Genomic DNA, 20,368 nt, shown 5'->3' with positions numbered 1-20,368 from the left:
TAACATTGAGTTTTCATTTTATTTTTCCTTACACTGCAGAAAAGCAGTGGGGCGACGCTCCTCCGCCTTAGCACCACTGTCCGTGACACCGAAAAATCGAAATAATAAGAAGGTAGTGGTCTGACTAGGTAAGTGCCCCGGAGATTGCTTTGTAGCAATATTGGAATTTGGAAAAAATAGGACAAGGGTGTGTCCTGTGGAATGAGCCTTGCCTGCCAGTTTTAGAGAAAGGCCCAGCGTCTCTTGGTAATCCCTAAGAGTAATAGTGTACATGACTCCTATTTCTTCATAATGGAAGTTGTAGTCTTCTAGGTTGATGAAATTGCAATACTTGATGGGAAAGGGTGGGGGCAGTTTATCTGCTATGATAGAACTACATTTCATTTTTAGACCAGGGAGAGTCTGCATTTCAATGCTCCACGAAGAGGGTTAATGAGTAGAATAACATAATAAACAGAACAGTTTTGTAGTTGTTGCTAAAAATTGTATCTAGAGTAGCAAATTGGTATTTACGATCAAAGTCTATAGCAACCCCTCTTCCCATTTTGTGAAGACAGTCAAGCTTGATAAATTTGTAGCACAGTGGTATGGTAGTGGAGAATTCTCGGTTTGTTGAGGCACTAATCATGAAGGCAAGCACAACAGGATGATGTACGAAGCGCTGAAACTTTTCAACCACTCAACCCCAGTCACAAATCTGGGTTTAATACATTGTTCTGCTCACTGTGCCACCCCCGTTTTGACCCAACCATAAGCAAATCAGTCTTGACCCTGTTCCGCATGGCAACACTCCAGACAGAACTGCAAGACAAGATACTCCCTGGACCGGAAACAAGCATCCAGGATCCGGTTTCAGGGGATTACCCCTCACCAGCCAGGATAGCTTGAATCCAGTGACACAGTGAGCATGAGATCCACATCTGGGCATACCCGGCGCACTTAGGACGAGAAAACAAAAGACACACAAATGATGGCCTGAATGTAGAACAAATGAAACATTCACCCCAGTCAAGAGATCGAGAAGTTGGCCGTTCAATCTCAAAACTATAACATTTCAGTAGTATACAGACTGGGCTCTGACAATCCTGCTGACTATCTCTCATGCCAACTAGCAGCCTGTCGTACCCACAATCAAGAGCAGAGGATAGGTGTAAGTGTTTGACAATGTTCAACATTCTGTCCATCATCTTTTTGTGTTGTAATTTCACCCTAGGAGGGAAGGGTATGCCCAGACGTGGGTCCTGTGCTCACTATGCCGCCGGTTTCAAGCTAGCTGGCAGAAGAGGGGTAATACCCCAAAACCGGTCCCAGGATGCTTATTTTCCGGTCCAAGGAGGTCCTGGCCTGGCAGTTTGGACAGTTTGTTTCCCATTGAGAGCAGAGTTAGACTGATTTGCATATGGCTTGGTCTAAACTGGAATGGCTTGGTGAGCAAAAGAACAATGGATTAAACCCAGATTTATAACTGGGGTGAGTGTTTCACAATGTTCAACAATCTTTCCATCATCTTTTTGTGTTGCACTAATCATGAAGGGTCTGATTGTGATTTTGGAATACTATGTGCTCTTTCATAAATGTCAAGTATTTCTGCCTGCCTTATTACAAGGGCAGTATATCAGTCACATTTGTGTTGGAGTAATATGTCAGTCAAACTCTCAAGTATTAGAATCCTAACAAAGCTTCAAGTATAACGCTTAAAATAATGAAAAATACAAAGTAACATACCCAGAAGATTTTTTAATTATGTAAGAAAGGAAAAGAAGGAAAGAAAGAAAAACAACATAGTTTCTAATAAAAGGAGGAAATACCCAGATACTATTTGGACAAACGATTCCCATGTATACATTTTTTCATTTTATGGAAAATTTATTAACAAAAATCAAAACAATGATGAGATGATAATGGCGCTCATTCGGTTACACAAAAAATGATGAAAATACAGACAATATAATGTCCGCTGTCCGGAATGGGAGTTTACCGGCATGCTGGTTTGACCAGGCGGTAATAACGGGAAGGTAATCCTTTCGCTTGGGAATTTGAATGCCAGAATTGTCCGCGTTTTGTTCTACTCAGCTTGAAATCAAATGATTTGGTCCCTATTGGAAAACTGTTAAGTAAGTTTGACCATCTGCCTTTAAGGTATACTCTCCTGATCCTTTTGACTGGTACTCATATACAAGTGCCATATACTATCAGGGATCTTTGCTAAACTTGAAGAAGTGTCTGATTCATTTGTTTAGCTGCTCGGTGGATTTTTCTTGTGATTCCTTCGGATTGCGACACATCCACATAAGTCTCTTTATATGTTACATACTATGTAGGTGATCATTTAAATCTGCTATGGTTGAAACGCCGTTGACACCTACATGTGGCCCTAATTGAAGAGGATGCATTGTTGCTGTGTGTTGTTTTTGTTTTGTCCTGAACTTCTCATTTGTATAACCTTTTCCTCAAAAAATCAATGTGGAGGGAAGGGAGGAATTCGTGATCCGTCCAATTTCCTGTAATTATATACTCTGATCAAGGAGGGGAGGATCACTTGTCCTGCATAACGTCGGGTATGCCTTTTCCTCAGCCACCTTTTTCGATTATACATTATATAGTCTGTATTTTCATCATTGTTTGTGTAACCCTACGAGCGCCATTATCCTCTTATCATTGTTTTCAGTATTGTTTGTCCAAATAGTATCTAGGTATTTTCTCCTGTTATTGTTGATTAGAAACTATGTTGGTTTTCTTCCTTTTCTTCTTTTCCTTTCTTGTGTAATCAAAAAATCTTTTGGGTATGTTATGTTGTATTTTTCATTATTTTAAGTGTCATACTTGAACCTTTGTTAGGATTCTAGTATTTAGTTTACCCCAGGTTCAGGTTTTAGGCTGCCCTGTTGTCTATAAAAACTCTAAAGTATGGTCTAACTCACACCTGCCCTAGGGCCGGATATTAAGTTAGGCAAACTGATTACTCTGTCATAAATGTGATGGATCTCAATTTATTACAAGTGGCATAGGATGTAACTAGGGTTTCTGGTTTTCAGTTAAAACCGATTTTAACTGATAAAACACCACCAAAGTGAACATTTCCTTTTCAGCAGAAACCAGGTAAACACCCAATTTTGCTGCACTTTTAATGCTTTGGTGCCCCATACATTCAAGACAAAACAGTTTAAGTGCAGCCTCTATCTCTAATCAATATTCTCTGATGGATGCTCCTGCTATGACCCACTCTGTAAGCTCTCTATCAGGCCATTTCACAAAGTTCCTGGAGTCTACCTCCACTCCTATTTGGAAGTATGGCTAACTTCATTTGGCTTCAGCTCACTGCTCACTGCATGTTACTATGTAGTGGTCAACAGGGTTGGAGCTGAATTCTGAGCAAGATCTCAGTAACTGCCCGCAAACTTTCATTCCTCGCTCCTTCAGTGACCGCATTATATTACTGAATGATGAGATATCAAGATTGTGGCAACAAAGATCCCTGTGCATACAGGTGCCTCTAAAATATATTTCCTGTACCCAATACTCCTGTGTTTTGTTTTTATATGGGGATGGTCTAATAAGTGTGCCTTTAGGAGCCATTTCTCATTTTACAGAAGGGTATGGTCGATATTTTGAAAAACTTCAGCAAACCATGCCAAAGCCGAGAGGTGGTCTATGCTATGATTTTGCTAAAAACTGAGCTGCCTATAGCACACACATTAAAAGAAAAAATCTACAGGTTAGTGTATGAGCTTCAGACAGTGTAGCTCAGAACCTTTAAGAAACAGCCAGAACTCTGCATTTCCAAATCTGTCCTGCAGATAGCACAATTTGAAGAAAAATATGTGCATGAATGACTTCTGCGCCTGCATGATGGAATGGAACATGTTCTTGATACAGCCTCACATCAACGAGTTACATTTTCACTCCCACATCCTCCATGACAAAATTAGCTTGGAACCTAAAGCAAGGTTTGACAATTGACAAAATCACCTGTACAAAGTACGATGACGTATTGTAATGTAACCGTACAGCTATGCTCATTCTTTTCACCCACATGGAAAATGCTCTAAAACAGTGAACTCTGAAAGAAGATCAGTCCCCTCATTGCTTTTAAATTAACAAAAGCCTACATATGTGGTAGAGCTCCATTCTTAGTGGTCCATGTACTGACTGTCAAATGAACACAAAATCCCATCCTCATGACCCAATAACAAAATTTAAACTTCATTCAAGGTGTGAACTGCATAGGCAAACAACTCAAGGCATCCTGCAGGCCATTAAGTTTATTTACTACCTCAGCTGCTTCTTTGTACAGCAGAAGAGTTTGCAATCACCAAAGACCTTGTAGCTACCAGTGTGCACATTCATTTCTGAGCAGACTTCTCTCATACAACCATGTAGAGTAGGAATAGGCTTTGAATACCACATTTATTACCCATGTCATTTCTTGGTATCTCAAAACAAAGACAAGGACAATGAGACACTGCCTTGCAATAGCAGATCTCTAAGACCCTTGCAATATATCACATGTACCAAGAAGAAAATCTTCATTCGCCCAAGATAGAGCAGCAGGAAGTTGTGTTAAATGCTCACCATTAACCTTTTATGTGCTGCGATCAAATCTTAATAATGTGCATGAGTGTAGACCTGGGGTGGGACTGGATTGCAGCTGAGATGAGTGCAGGGAAATGAGGCATGAAGGGAGGTGAGGGAATTAATGAAACGCTACTTGAAAAAGCAATCCCAAGGCAAAGTTACAAATAAGGGAGCAAGGAGGGACACATTGGCAGGTTGAATGAGCAAAGAAAGAAAATAAAGCCACATTCTTTAAGAGCACCGGAAAATCACCAAGCCCAAGAAATTTTACAGTTCACTGACATAATATCGAAATCAGAAATATTGTGCAACAGAAATATCATGTAAAAAATATTGAGCACAAAGAAGTTGTCTTTCTATATATATTCAGTTAAGTAAAAAAATATCAGAAAAAAATATTGTTTTACACTAATATCAAAAAAATATAGGGCCTCATTACGATGGCAGTCAGACGAGCATCCGATCGCTATCGTCTCGGGCAGGTGTCCGAACGACTATATGCCGGCGTTTCCTCCCGCCCGATTACAATGAGACCGCCATGCCGGCGGTCGGAAAACTGTTCTTTTTCATTGCAGATTGTGCTGCGGCCCTAGAAAAGGGCATCAGCACCAGCCATAGTGGGAAAGGGCAGTTCCCCACTCCAGTCTGTGTAACAGTAGGGAAAGCGTTGGACTGAGGAGGAGTATAATTTACTATTCCCACTTCAGTCCGTGTAATAGTAGGGAAATGGTTGGACTCAGCAGGGGTAAAATCTATTAATCCCACTCCAGTCTGCACAGCAGTAGGGAAAGCATTGGACTAAGCAGAGGTAGAATTTACTATTCCCACTCAATTCGGTGAAACAGAATGGAAAGCATTGGACACCAAAGGGGAAAAATCAACTATTCCCACTCCATACTGAGCAACAGTAGAGAGTCGATCACTTCATACAAATAACATATTTGAACAACTCAATTAAATACCCAAAAATATATATATATTTAATTAAAACAAATATTATAAATTTAATGAAAGTACCACAGTATATTCCAACAAACATAACAATCAACAATAAAGATGTAATTGAAAAAAAGTATAACACAATTAACATATTAAATAATAAATAAAAACATTTTTAATAAATGAATACATCATTTTTAATTTAATATTACTCAAATATTTCCCCACCCTATTCCTCTACAAACTAAACAACACACACCTAATATATAACCTAACAAATATAAGTTCACAATCTACTTAATTATTAGTTAAATAATTCATGATAAATTAATAATTAATTATCAATATATTATTTATTAATTAACTCCCGCCCTGTAACCATACAAACCCCGATAACCTACACCTGAAATATAACTTAAACAATATCTTAATTAATTATAATTAATTGACCTCCCATCCATTACACCTACAAACCGATACAACACTAAAAATTAGAATTAACAATAAAATTACATTTGAAAACAACTACAACAAGTTACCGACAAGCCAAAGAATCCGTGGTTTAGTGGATCACTGAATGAGGACAGGCGCAAACTGAGAACAGCCGAAAGAAAATGGAGACAACACCCTTCCTCACCTGAGCTGAAAGCCCTCAGAAAAATCAGAAACGATTATAACAAAAAGGTAATCAATTCCAAAAAAGAATTTATAAGAGCAGAACTAGACAATGCCAAAAATAGACCACGAAAACTCTTCGAGATACTAAAACAGCAATCAGATAAACTAGCCAAATCAACCCAAGAAAACTCAAAAACTCCCTTAAGCTGTGAGGAATTCTCTACATTCTTCTTCGAGAAAACAAAATCACTAGAGGTAGAGCTCTCTAACGCTGCGGTTATCCTCCCGACCCAAACTCTGCCAAGGAGCGAGGCCGATGTGACAACAGAGAGTAATAAAACAAAGAATGAAGCAATCTGGGACACATTTGAATTATACGACCAGGTCAAGATCGCCAAAACACTGTCAGAAATCAGACCAAACAACCACTATCAAGACCCTTTACCTGCAAAATGTGTAAGAGAAATCAGCCACATTGTGGTTCCAATATGGACCGAAATTATAAACGCTTCACTTACACAAGGGATCCTCCCTGACTGCCTAAAAACAGGACAAGTAGTGCCAATAATCAAAAAACCGACAGCGGACGCATCAGATCCGAATAACTATCGACCAGTAACCAACATCCCTTTACTGGCCAAACTAATTGAGAAATGCGTGCAGAGCCAATTGAAGCAACACATCACCAAGTTCTCCCTACTAGACGAATGCCAATCAGGGTTCAGAGCAGGGCACAGCACAGAAACAGCGATCCTGCATGTCGTTGATGACGCGCTTCAAGCCCTAGACCAAAATCAAGCATGCCTATTGATTCTCCTAGACCTGTCATCTGCTTTTGACACGGTAAACCACGAAACACTACTCTCCAGGCTACAGGACAGGATGGGATTGGCCGGTAATGTGCTGAGATGGTTCAATTCGTTCTTAAGCAACAGAACCCAACGATTCCGGGTTAACCAAGCAATTTCAACCCCTTGTCCTAATGCAATTGGGGTCCCGCAAGGCTCAACTCTATCCCCAGATCTATTCAACTTGTATGTCGAACCTCTTACAGACATTCTTCGGAAATCAACGATATCCTACCACATGTATGCTGACGACACGCAAATATACTTAAAGATCGCCTCCCTTGATGACATAGATCTAATGATTAAGACACTAAAGATGGCTATGCAATGGTTAACGACGAACCATCTGAAATTAAATGCCCAGAAAACAGAATTCATGCTAATTGCACCTCCAAGGAGCCACCCTGAAGTAAAGGAATGGACCAAATTGGTGACTGCGCTTAACTGCACACCAACCCTTGTCAACTCAGCTAAATCATTGGGAATCATATTAGATGAGAACCTCGACATGAAAGCCCACATCAATTCAATGGCGAAAAGTGCCCGCTTCCATCTGAGCTACCTAAGAAAATTAAAACCATTCATCTCAAAGGCAGACTTAAAATTGGCTATACAGTCCCTAGTCATATCCAGGATCGAATATGGTTGCTCTACACTAACTGGTCTACCTAAAACATCTACAGCACCGCTAAAAGCCTGTCTCAATGCTGCGGCAAGACTTATCACTGGATCGAGGAAATTTGATCATATATCTCCTCACCTGAAAGCACTAAACAGGCTACCTTATGAGGCCAGAATTCAAATGAAGACAGCATGTATCACTCACAAAGCGGTGCACTATAACACGCCAGGATACCTAAGCAAGAAAATAAAGCTATCGGGAGGAAACAGACCAACGAGAAGCGCCAAGGAGCTGCTGTTGAGGCCGGCCTTTTTTCGAAAGAAAAAGACCTATGATCGAGCATTCACTGGAGCTGCCCCCAGAGTTTGGAACTCACTCCCTCCTAGCATTAGGAAGATCCAAAATATCGCAACATTCAAACGGGAATTGAAAAGCCATATGATGAGTAAATACTTGGCATAGGGAAGCCGACGGATCGCCAGTATGAACTACTACATCAGCTGAAGAGTGGTCCATCTTCATGAATACTATCTTTATCAAGAAACTGACTCCACTCACTAGCCTCGGCTGTACACTTATCAATACCACAGTCCTGTGTGAACCAATTGCTGGTCTCTGAGCCAAACTATATAACCTCTACCTCACCTTAGCTACTGATATGGATGGTGTTATAAGCTAAGCCTCTCTCACCTTTATTACTAATTGCACATGTGTTTGGTATATACTTATTTATTTAGGCATCCGTTATAGCCACAACCTCTTCTACCTTATATCTGTTGGTTGTTAGAATGGATATATGACTGTCAATGCGTAACCTACCTCGATGTAATGTGATGTAGTGTGCGGAGATGGTTTAAGCCATTCCTATGCAATAGAACTCAACGAGTCCAAGTTACTAAGCAATCTCAACCCCTTGTCCTCATGCAATCGGGGTCTCGCAAGGCCCACCTTATCTACTGATATGGACCGTGTTATGAACTAGGACTTTCTCACCTTTTACTACTAATTGCACATATGTTTGTAATAGGTTTATTTAGGCACCCCTTATAGCCATTGCGCCTTTTACCTTATATCTGTTTGTTTTTAGAATCTGATATTGGACTGTTAATGTGTAACCTACCTCGATGTTAAGCGCTCTGATACCCACGGGTCTTGTTCGCGCTATACAAAACTCTATAATAAATAAATAAAAATAAAACTACAAATTTACAATATATATTTAAAAACATTAACAATAATTGTACAAACTATTAACAACATATACAAGTAAAACATATAAAATAAAACATAAACATAATTAAAAAATGAGAATCCTTATAACAATATTTTTGTGAATGATATTAAGAATATAGATATTTTTGACACCAATATCAGTTACCTTAAAAATCGATATTTTTGTCAACGATATTCCTGCATTACGATATTTGTGTATCATGATAATAAAAACTCTATATTTCTGTGCCTTAATATTGTTAACTCAATACTTTATCCGAATACCACAATTTTTGAAAGCATTGGAAAAGAATGAAAAACCCCATTGGAATTCTTAAAAAATAGAAACTGAAAAAGGTAAGCCTAGAAATAATGCACTTGTAATAAGGCAAATGGGATATACGCCATGTTTATGACTGAGCAATCCATCTACTAAATTTTAAAGCAGGCCCATACTTTTTTGCTCAACACATTACAATTTGTATATTATATTATACTGTTTTAAAATGCTGTTTTTCCGTTTAACCCCAATCTTTTCTATCAGTTAAAATGGAACTCAGGCACATCATGTATTTTGTTGATTTTAAATTGTGTGGACACCAAATCTCCGCACATGGTTTATACTCATAACTAACATCTACATTTCGACACATCTTTTTTTTGGGGGGAGTTTTATATAGCGCAAACTAGACCCAAAGATATTGGGTATCAGAGCGCTTTATGTGAACACCAGTTTCGTTACACGAAGACATATACATTTTTGTTAGGCACAGGGAGATTAAGTGATTTGCTCAGATTCACAGGATGTTGAGCGTCGTTGCCGAGACCCAAACCCGGTTTCCCAGCTTCGAGGTCGACCGCTCTAGCCGTAAGGCTACATCCTCTACTCTACTCATCTAATCTCCGACTTCAATTATTATATCTAAAAACCCTTTTTATTAAATAAATTGTTGCCTGTGAAGGCCTCCTTCTTTACAATAGTGTGTTTATACACTTGTATTGGATGTGGATGTTGTATACACAATACAGGCAGAAGCTACAGAGGCAAGTTATAGGCAAGGGATATTATCATATCTCACCTTTTACAATTAATCCCCAATCTGGCAAGACAACATCTTTATTACATATATGAACAATCTCTAAACTGTTTATGTGGAACATGGGCTTGTGAGTCTCAAATCACTTGCTGAGGTGAAAGGGCAAGTTTAAAATATTTTAGATCGTATAAGTCTTCTGCAACAAATATGACATAATCAAAGTTACAATTACAGTATTGCCACCGTGCTGCATTCATTTTTGAAATCTTATGCCACTGTGTTTCAAATATGACATATATCCAGTAGGCCTTATTGCACTTATGAGTGCCTCATGTGTAATATTACATGTCTTACGATGGATGGTGTATCGGTAACATTTGTGATTGTATACCAATCCCAGAAAACAGAAATCTGGGGCAAAGCCTTATATATTCTATGGTGCTTGCAATATTAACTTTTGTAAATCTTTAATGTCCTGATTTAGAGTTTGACGGACTGTTAACCTCCTCACAATCGTTCCATATGTCCCCTCAGTCTTTTTGCTAGTTTATTATATTCTATGACACTCGTAATAAGTTGTATGGGATATCCATTATGCTTGTGATGTAGTAAACCTTCTACAAAACTCTACATCAGGCTGTAAATAACGGGCCTACATTTTTTAAGTTAAAAAGTGAGTTTATTGAGGTAAAGAATTACATTAATATACAAAATATAGTAACGGTGAGAATAAGTAAAAGGGTTACATACAGTATATCAGTTGGAATGAATGAACGCAAAGGGTATAATTTAAAGTCAATCTAATAAAACATGTGCATATATGATAACAGTAGTATATGGTACATCGGTAAGAAAAAGGAACGTATATGTCATATGAAAAAGTCACATTACAAATGAGAGTATAAGTAAACTATACAGCAACAATATATAGGAAGTCATGGAGGCTTAGCCACTTCTTGTTGTAGTGATGTAGAAAGCAGAGAGCGTCTAGCACTTGTGTCAATGAACAACGTAACAGGTGTCCACAAGTCTAAGCATTTGGATACCATGTGTAACGGATATACAAATGTTGTATTCAGTCTATGATTGTAACAGACTGCATACCACCATGCTTGATATGATAATTTTGTGAAGTCCTTCCAGTTCTTGGTTATTTGTTGAAAGGCCACTGCCATTAACAGGTCTATTATCTTGACATTGGAATCACAATTGTCCCAAATAGGAGATAAACTACCTAAGAAAAAATGTGAATTAGAGAAGAGGTGGTTGGAGTGAAAAATCAAATTAATTTGTGACGATACCTGTGCCCAAAAAGTCCGAACAAGTTTGCATGTGAAGAGCAAATGAAATAAGTCAGCATGTGGCGAGGAGCAAGACCAGCAAATATCCGAAAGGCCCGAAAGTCTTGCAGTGAGAATGAGTGGGGATAATAGGAGCCTATTGTATACGAAAAAGAGTGTCTGTGTGGTACTTGCAGCTCTTGAGGACTTCCTAAGTTTAAGCCAAATTCTATCCCACATTCCACAGACCACGGGGTTTCTAAGTCCATTTCCAACAATATTTCTACTTTGATTTTGGATCTCGGAATAGATGGACTATGTAAAAGTTTATATATATAGTGGAAGCTCTAGACTCATGAAGTAGATGGGCTTGTAATTTATCTGTAAGGGCAGAATCAGGAGAAACACTAGGGGGCCCATTAGGATGACGGGCGGACTTTGTCCGCCCACCATCCCATCGTAGAAAGTGACCGCCCACCATAAGGGCGGAGGTCCCGTGCCTGCAATTAGGAAGCGCCCGCCACAGTTGCGGGCGCATCCAGCATTCCTGACATTGTGGTGGGCGGTGCACTCAGCACCACCCGCCACAATGCCAGGAAGGCATGCTGTGCACTTCCATGCACAACATGGAGGCACCGTGGGATGCCTCCATGTTGTGCATGGAACTGCTGGGGGGTACCTGTGCACTCCCCACCCCCCCGGAGTCCCTGGGGGCCCTCACCGGGCCCCCAAAGCAGACTCCGCATGCCTTTCCATGGCGGCAATGCCGCCATGGAAAGGCATCGTAAAATGCCCATTCTAATATGGCTGGCGGTGTCTGATAGACACTGCCACCATATAAAACCCATGTCGACCGGGCGGAAAAGCGGCGGATGGTCTTTCCGTCCACCGTGGACGCCCCGGCCATAATAATATGGCGGGGGGTCATTCCGGTACGGATGGCGGGCGGATGGCCCCCGCCATGCCGGCGGTGGCTACCGCCGGCCTGGCGGGGGGGATCCCCCGCCATCCTAATGGGGCCCTATGTTGAGACGTAGTGTACTGTAAGTGCGCAGACTGGATTGCTTGTATTAAGAGAGAATATTTGGGGGCGAAAAGTTGAAAGTAAGTCAAAAACAGTGCTGGCCTGTATAAAGGACATAATCTCATCCTGAGCATATAATTGAGACACCCAAATCAAGCACGTTGTCTCCAAGATTTCCAAAACAGAGGTTTATTGTTTATTAAAATATGAACATTGTTTCATATAGGGGAGTTGAGAAAGGAGTGCAAGGGGATCGGCGGGATAATTTTGGAGGTATGCTTCATTATAGGAGTGGAAACAGACTGCGGTTTGCGTATGAAAGATAAGTATTCCTGGAAGGAGAAAGGAGATATAAAGGATTGTTCAAGCGTAGTCCAGAGAGGACAGTTTGTGGAAGGATCAGAAAGCCACTGTGACGCCTGATGTAATAGGAAGGACTTGTGGTAAATAGGAAAATCAGAAAAGTTCGTCCCACCCTCTGATTTCGGGTGAATCAATTTTTGTATTGACATACGTGATTTCTTGTTTACCCATAAAAAAGAAGATAAGATGGAATTGAGTTTTTAAAAATATTTTAAATTAATCGATAGTGGGATGAAAAAGCATCATTTTAATGGTATCCAGACAACCCCACCAAGATAAGTATAGGGGGTGCCACTTTGCTGTTAAAGAGGACAGCCTTTGTATGCAGTTATCCACACAACGTGATATTGTTCCTGATGCAGATGGGGTAAAGTGCAGTCCTAGGTGTTTGATTAATTGGGGACTCCATGTGAAACCTGAATTAGCAAAATCAGATTTAAAAGTATATTTAGTGAGGGGTAGTATCTCGCATTTATCTTTATTCAGAAACATGCGCAAAAGAGTCAACCTCCTCTAGAAAAACGGGGAGAGAGGTTTGAGGTTCCAAAAGAAATAAAAGCACATCGTCAGCATAAGCTGCCATTTTTTTATTGGTCTGCTTAAAGGTAAATCCATGAATATTATCATTTTGACGGATCCTTAACAAAAAAGGTTCTAAAGCGAGATTAAAAAGAAAGGGAGAAAGTGGACATCCTTGTCTGACACCTCTGCCAACGTGAAAGTAGGAGGAGATACCACCATTCACTGACACGGTTGCTTTCGGATTAGAATACGAAATAGATATCAAAGCAATCATTTTTGGGCCGAAGCCAAACCATTTAAGTGTACGAAAGACGTATGGCCATTCGACTCTGAATAATGCTTTTTCTGCATCCAAAGCTATGGCAGACAGGGGATGAGAGAGATGTGAGGCTTTGGAGAGAATGTAAAAAAATAAGAGAGTGTTGAGTGTAATGAGCCACCCCTTAACGAAGCCGGATTGCTCTGTTTCAAGCAAATCAGGCATCTGAGATTCTAAATGCAATGGTAGAGCTTTTGAATTTTTTTTATAATCTATGTTGACCAAAGAAATAGGTCGACCACTTTTACAATATTGTGGGTCTTTACCATCCTTGAGTATAAGACAGATAAGGGCCTCTGAAAAAGAACCAGAAGATTCCCCAGATTGTAAGAAGGCGTGTATGAGGGTATGCAATTTGGCAATAAGTAGATGCGCAAAGTGAGTAAAGAATTCACACAGTGAAGCCATCTGGGCCAGGGGCTTTATCTATTTTGAGTATTTTTAAAGCAGCAAGAAGTTCTTTCTGTGTGAGATCAGATTCTATAAGTGAAAAATCGGGGCCTGTATTGGAGGAACAATGGATTTTTGAGAGAAATTGAGAGACAGAATGATCAGAAGAAAGGGTTTCAGATGTATATAATGATTTGTAAAATTGGAGGAATTCATTTAGGATATCTCCATCTTTGAATTTCAGTGAGTGATCTCGACCAAAGATAGAGTCTATGTTAAGTTTATTTTGTTTAACCTTTAAATACTTGGCCAATAATTTACCGCCTTTGTTCTGACCACCATAGAATTTCGCACTGGATTTCAATAAATAATTTGAGGCATTTTTAGTAGTGACCTGGTTAAATTGAAACTTAGGGGCCCATTAGGATGACAGGCGGACTTTGTCCGCCCGCCATCCCATCGGAGAAAGTGACCAGCCGTCATAAGGGCGGGAGTCCCGTGCCTGCAATTAGGATGCGCCTGCCACAGTGGCAGGCGCATCCATCATTCCTGACATTGTGGCGGGCGGTGCACTCAGCACCGCCCGCCACAATGCCAGGAAGGCATGCTGTGCACTTCCATGCACAACATGGCAGGCACCGCACGGTGCCTGCCATGTTGTACATGGAACTGCTGGGGGGTACCATAGATACCCCCATGTGCACCCCCCACACCCACGGAGTCCCAGGGGGCCCACAACGGGCCCCCAAAGCAGACTCCGCATGCCTTTCCGTGGCGGCAATGCCCCCACGGAAAGGCATTGTAAAATGCCCATTCTAATATGGCTGGCGGTGTCTGATAGACACTGCCACCATATAGAACCCTTTTACGCCCGGTCAAAATGTCGACCAGGCGGAAAAGCGGCAGACGGTCTTTCCGTCCGCCGCAGACCACCCAGCCATAATAATATAGCGCGGGGTCATTCCGTTACGGATGGCGGGCGGATCGCCCGCCATCCTAATGGGGCCCTTAGCTTTTAGAAGTTCAGTTAAGCAATCTTTTAATTTGGATGCGTAGTAGGAGTGTTCCAATGTCTTTATTTTGGCTAGCAATGCATTGTTGACTTCTTGTGCCTTTTTACGCTTTTTAGAAACAAAACTAATAACAAAATCTCTGGCTGATGCCTTGAAGGCATCCCAAACCACATGAAAAGGCATAGTATCCGATTGACTGAAAAGGAAATATTCATTAAAAAAAGAAGTAAAGGATGATGTGAAAGAAGGGAATTGTTAAAGCGCCATTTCTGAGATAATTTGGGGTTGTGCAAAACATCAAGGTGAATAGTGACAGGAGCATGGTCAGAAATTGATATAGAGCCAATATCCGCCGCCACTAGAGATTGAGAGATGTTATGGGATATAAAAAAATAATCTGGGCGTGACTGAGTATGATGTGCTGGTGAATAAAAGGAATATTCTCTCAATGTAGGATTGCAAAGTCTGCATGCATCTATAAGTTTATGTTGTTTAATGATTTGTGTAAATAATTTATGGGATTTATGAGGGACGAAAGGAGTTGACGAATTCCGATATAAAAAGGGGTCAAGAATTTCCTCGCATTCTCATGCAAGAATACAATTGTCGTCGTTACATTGTGTGACTTGTTGGGCCAGGGAATTCCAGAACGGGGAGTCACCAATTGTGGGTGCATAAATATTCAGTAAAGAGACTGGAGCATTACCACTGTAAATTTAACAAATATCCATCTACCTAATTGATCTGTACAATGTGATACTATCTTAACCAAAAGAGATTTATGAAAAAGAATAAGAACTCCACTACGTTTACCATCACCCGAGGAAATGAGGACCTCCCCCACCCAACCTCTTTTTAATTTGACAGATTTGCCAGCTGACAAATGAGATTCCTGTACACATGCAATATCCGCTTCCAATTTAGCTAAATGGGTTAGAACTCTCTGTTGTTTAATAGGTGAGTGTGAACCTCTGACATTCCACGATATCATTTTTAAAGGCATAGATTAAAGCCAAGAATGTACGTTAAATATCGATTGAAACAGAAACTGAAACAAATTAAACCATGTCTAACAGCAAACCAACTGTATGTAAAATGAAGCAACTGAAATTGAAAAGAAAAAGAGAAAGGAAGGAGAGTACAGCGAATAGACAACATCCGAAAAGGAGAAGAATATTGTGGGAGTGAAAAAAGTAGTGAGGTAAATAGAGTTTGAGGTAAGGTATTCAAAGCAAGAGAGAGATAGAAGAGAAAGAAAATAGTACAGAAAAAGCAAAGATTGTTTAAGAAAAAAGACTTACATATACTCCAGGACATTCGAACGGTGGAAGGGTGGAGGGCCACACGGAAGAATGACGGGTCCAGGACCCAAGCGGGGAGGCGGGAGGGAGAACAGAACCAACAGATTGTATGAGACCGGGGAAGGAACAAATGAGCGGGAAGAACCTGTGTGAAGAGAAAAGAGCTTAATTATATCATTAAAACAAAAAGAGTATAAGTTAACTTTGTTTACATATTAATACGTGACAAGAAAACCAAATACATGTTCAAAATACACAAAATAAAGCAAATAGAAATATAACAGGATCCAAAAATGTCTATTTGGAGCTTGACGGAGAAGAAGTATGCATTGTGTCAGCGTTGTAAGAATAAAGGAAACTCTTTAGTTGTATTGGATCGTCATAGGTGTTAGTTTTGTTGTTGATGGTCACTTTAAAAAGGCAGGGATGAAAGAGACCATATCTTGCACCTATCGAGCGTTGTTGTGGCCTTAGCAGTCGGCTTAGCATAATCTTGAGAGAAAAATAAGGAGTTTCCTGACCAAGTGATACGGTTCATTGCTCTAGCCGCTGATAATGTTTTTAGTAAGTTGGTGTATTCAAGAAAATATAAGATCACTCCTTTTGGACGTCTTGCTGGGGAAGAGGACGTCATATGCAATGTTGGGCCCAATCGATGGGCTCTCTGGATATTCAAAATAGTGCTTCCTGGAAGCTTGAGGAGTTTTGGGAGAAAGGATTTGAAAAAAGTGATTGGATCTGAACCTTCTGTTCCCTCAGGTAGACCATAGATACGAAGATTATTTCTCCTATTTCTATTTTCCAAATTTTCCATTTGCAGCATCGATACCTGGTAACATAAAGAGTCCACTCTGGAGGTAGAAGAATTTAAGGAGCCAATATGATGTAGTAACACGTTCTTCCACACTTAACCATTTGTCCGTAATGTATTCTAAAAAAATGATCATGCAAAAAGATGTGCAACTAGACAGTTTGCCGCAACATTGTAAGTACACCTCTATTAATAGTTTGAGAATAAAGAGAAAGAAATGGAAGCCATAAGATACATGTATCAAAAAGATATCAAGAAGGCATAAAGAGAGGGCCAAGAAAGGAGCTGTATAAAGTTAACTCTGTGCTATGAGTGAGCGCCCTCAAAAACATACCATAAACATCCTACCTATTTGTTGGAGAATGACACATATGAAATGTGAAATACACATTATCTAGATAAGAAGCAAGCCACAATTGAAACAACAGATAAATTATATTCATAAAACAGTGATATCTGCCCAATTTGGATGAGGCAGGTTTAGTGAAAAGTCTAGTGAGTGCATTGAGGGAGGTTTCTTTGCATATCTTCAATGGCCATTATTGAACTCACAGGCTGCAATGTTATTGAGAAGGCAGTAATTAGAAAGTCATGCTGAGAGACAAATTAAAGCGCTTTTGCCATAGTATCCAGAGCTTATATGCCCCCAAGGATGACAAGTGAGTACCGCATTGAAGAGGAGCTTCGTCGGCGGTGAAAAACAAAATGCAGGGCACAAGTTCAAAGGAACCGCGTTGCACTTTACTTGTGCGTCAATATCGCCAGCAAGTTCCAAAATACCTCAAAAACGGAGTACTTGTAGTGCCTAGGATCTCGCACTATTCATCTTTTGATTTGGAGCGAGTTCTGAAGTAAGAATGCCACGTTGGAGATAAACTCTGTCAGCGGGCGAAAAACAAAATGCATACAAAGATCGGTAGTGGTGTTTCCAAAAATTTGGAAGAAACCGCACATACACTTATGACAGTACAGTGAGAACCAGTGCTGGAGAGTCAATATGATCTTTCCAAATATCAAAGACGGAGTGCTACATAGACCAATATCCCCCACTACCAGGAAGGAACAAGATCGTCAAACCCAAAGGATTGACAAATGTACATCTAGACAAGAATGGTCAAGAGAGCACAATCCTCAAATGGAAATACATTCAAGACTAAAATGATTTATAGTCATAACAGCAATAAGTCCAAAATGCAGTCGGCAACTTGTAGTGTAGGACAGAACAAATAAATAAATAAAGTTCAAATTTATGCCATCTTTTTCTTTATTGATCCTTAAAAGTGATTCTCCAATTGATAAAACGACAGCCGACACGTGTTTCGTCCGTACTATTCAATTAGTACAAGGACTTTTTCAAGGCTAAAGCAGCTGAAATATGCGACGCATGTATCATCAAATCATGTAGATGAGAATGTGGACATAAAGCTCCAGTTCAATAACAGTCGCCCCGATTATCCGAATGGGTTAATCCCAATGAGATAACTGGATAGATGTAAAATTGAGTCTCACACTATGAGTTATGTGTAACCACAATGGAAGTATCCAATTGGGTCACGCGTATTGAGAAACCGGAATAAGTGGCACGATGAGGAGGTTAAACAGGACTCAGTACCCAAATAATTTTCCACATTCGAATAAGAAGATTATACAAAGAGCATAATAATGATCCTATAGAGTCGCCTCAAGGTATGTGAGGCGCACATGAAGAGTCTAACGCCACTTGATACTGGCACCCTATAGGATCATTATTATGCTCTTTGTATAATCTTCTTATTCGAATGTGGAAAATTATTTGGGTACTGAGTCCCATGGAGAAATGGCAGCTTCTGTTAATCCCTGCACCATGTGCGGTGCAGGGATTTACAGGGGGGCACCCTTGGTGCCCCACCGGCCCCCAACCGGAGGCCATAGACAGATGGGGTCCTGTTAGGAGTCCCCAGAGTCATTTGCCGACAGGCTTTTCATGTCAGAAAGCACAACATGAAAACCGCGTCGGAAACCGACATCATAATCCTGATAGCAGAAACGCCATCCATTGGAGTTTATATAAGGTTTCCGACTGGCCGATGGGCTCCTTGAGCCCTTCGAAGCCTGTCTGAAAGACCGGCCGGTGTACACTCTGACAGCCTACATAATAATTGGCTGGTCGGACTGTAAACCTACCATGTCGGTCTGTGAGCCTACAGCGAGCAGTCGGAGGCTTACTTACCGACATCGTAATCGGTCCCGAAATGCTTAGGGACACCATGGATGTTAATATGTGTGTCACTGTGTTAGCTGTCGGTCATGTTACCACACAGCTTTCCCATGCCAAAGGATAGGCCTGCATGCCCTCACAAATGTAATACTTTTGTTATTACTAACAGAACATAACCTTGCAGGTAACATATTTTGTCTCAAAATTTTAAATGTGATAATTCATAGCGATATTTGATGTCAATTGATTATAGTAAGTACAATTTATGTGCTTGAGTTACAAAATTATATTCCATTACCTAAATAATGTTCAATGGATATATATCTAAGTGACATTTTTGGTTAATCAAGTCCACATATTTAGGGCCCGATTCACAGAATATAGTACTTGTGGCAGAGGCCCCACAGTCATGTCAGGGGGCCCTCACTGGTAGCGGGACCTCTACAATGAGAAAGTGCATATTGGAGGTCCTAACACGAGAGCAGGACCCCTGCCGTTACTGCGGGGCCTCCGCACTCATGGGGGAGGCTCCACAGTCATGACGGGGGGCACCCTTGTGGCAGAGGCCCCAGAGTCGTGGCAGGGGGCCCTCACTCGTAGCGGTACCTCTACAATGAAAAAGTGCACATTGGAGGTCCTGTCATGAGAGCGGGACCCCTGCTGCTACTGCGGGCATCCGCACACATGAGGGAGGCCCTACATTCATGGCAAGGGGCCCTCACTCGTAGCGGGACCTCTACGATGAGAAAGTGCAGATTGGAGGTCCCGCCACGAGAGCGGGTACCCTGCCACTACTGCGGGCAGCCGCACTCATTGGGGATGATCCACAGTCATGGCGGGGGCGCACTCATGGCGGAGGCCCCCAGTCGTGGTGGAGGCCCCACAGTCGTGGCAGGGGCCCTCACTCGTAGCGGGACCTCTACAATGAGAAAGTGCAGATTGGAGGTCCTGCCACGAGAGCGGGACCCCTGCTGCTACTGCGGGCATCCGCACACATGAGGGAGGCCCTACATTCATGACAGGGGGCCCTCACTCGTAGCGGGACCTCTACAATGAGAAAGTGCAGATTGGAGGTCCTGCCACGAGAGCGGACCCCTGCCACTACTACGGGCCTCCGCACTCATGAGGGAGGCCCTACATTTATGGCAGGGAGGCACTCGTGGCGGAGGCCCCACAGTCGCGGCAGGGGGCCCTCACTCGTAGCGGGTCCTCTACAATGAGAAAGTGCAAAGTGGAGATCCCGCCACGAGAGTGGGCCCCTGCCGCTACTGCGGGTCCTCTGCACTCAAGGAGAAGG

The sequence above is a fragment of the Lissotriton helveticus genome, chromosome 5_1, assembly GCF_964261635.1.
Source record: "Lissotriton helveticus chromosome 5_1, aLisHel1.1, whole genome shotgun sequence".
Taxonomy (NCBI): domain Eukaryota; kingdom Metazoa; phylum Chordata; class Amphibia; order Caudata; family Salamandridae; genus Lissotriton; species Lissotriton helveticus.
Note: the sequence above shows the minus strand (reverse complement) of the source record.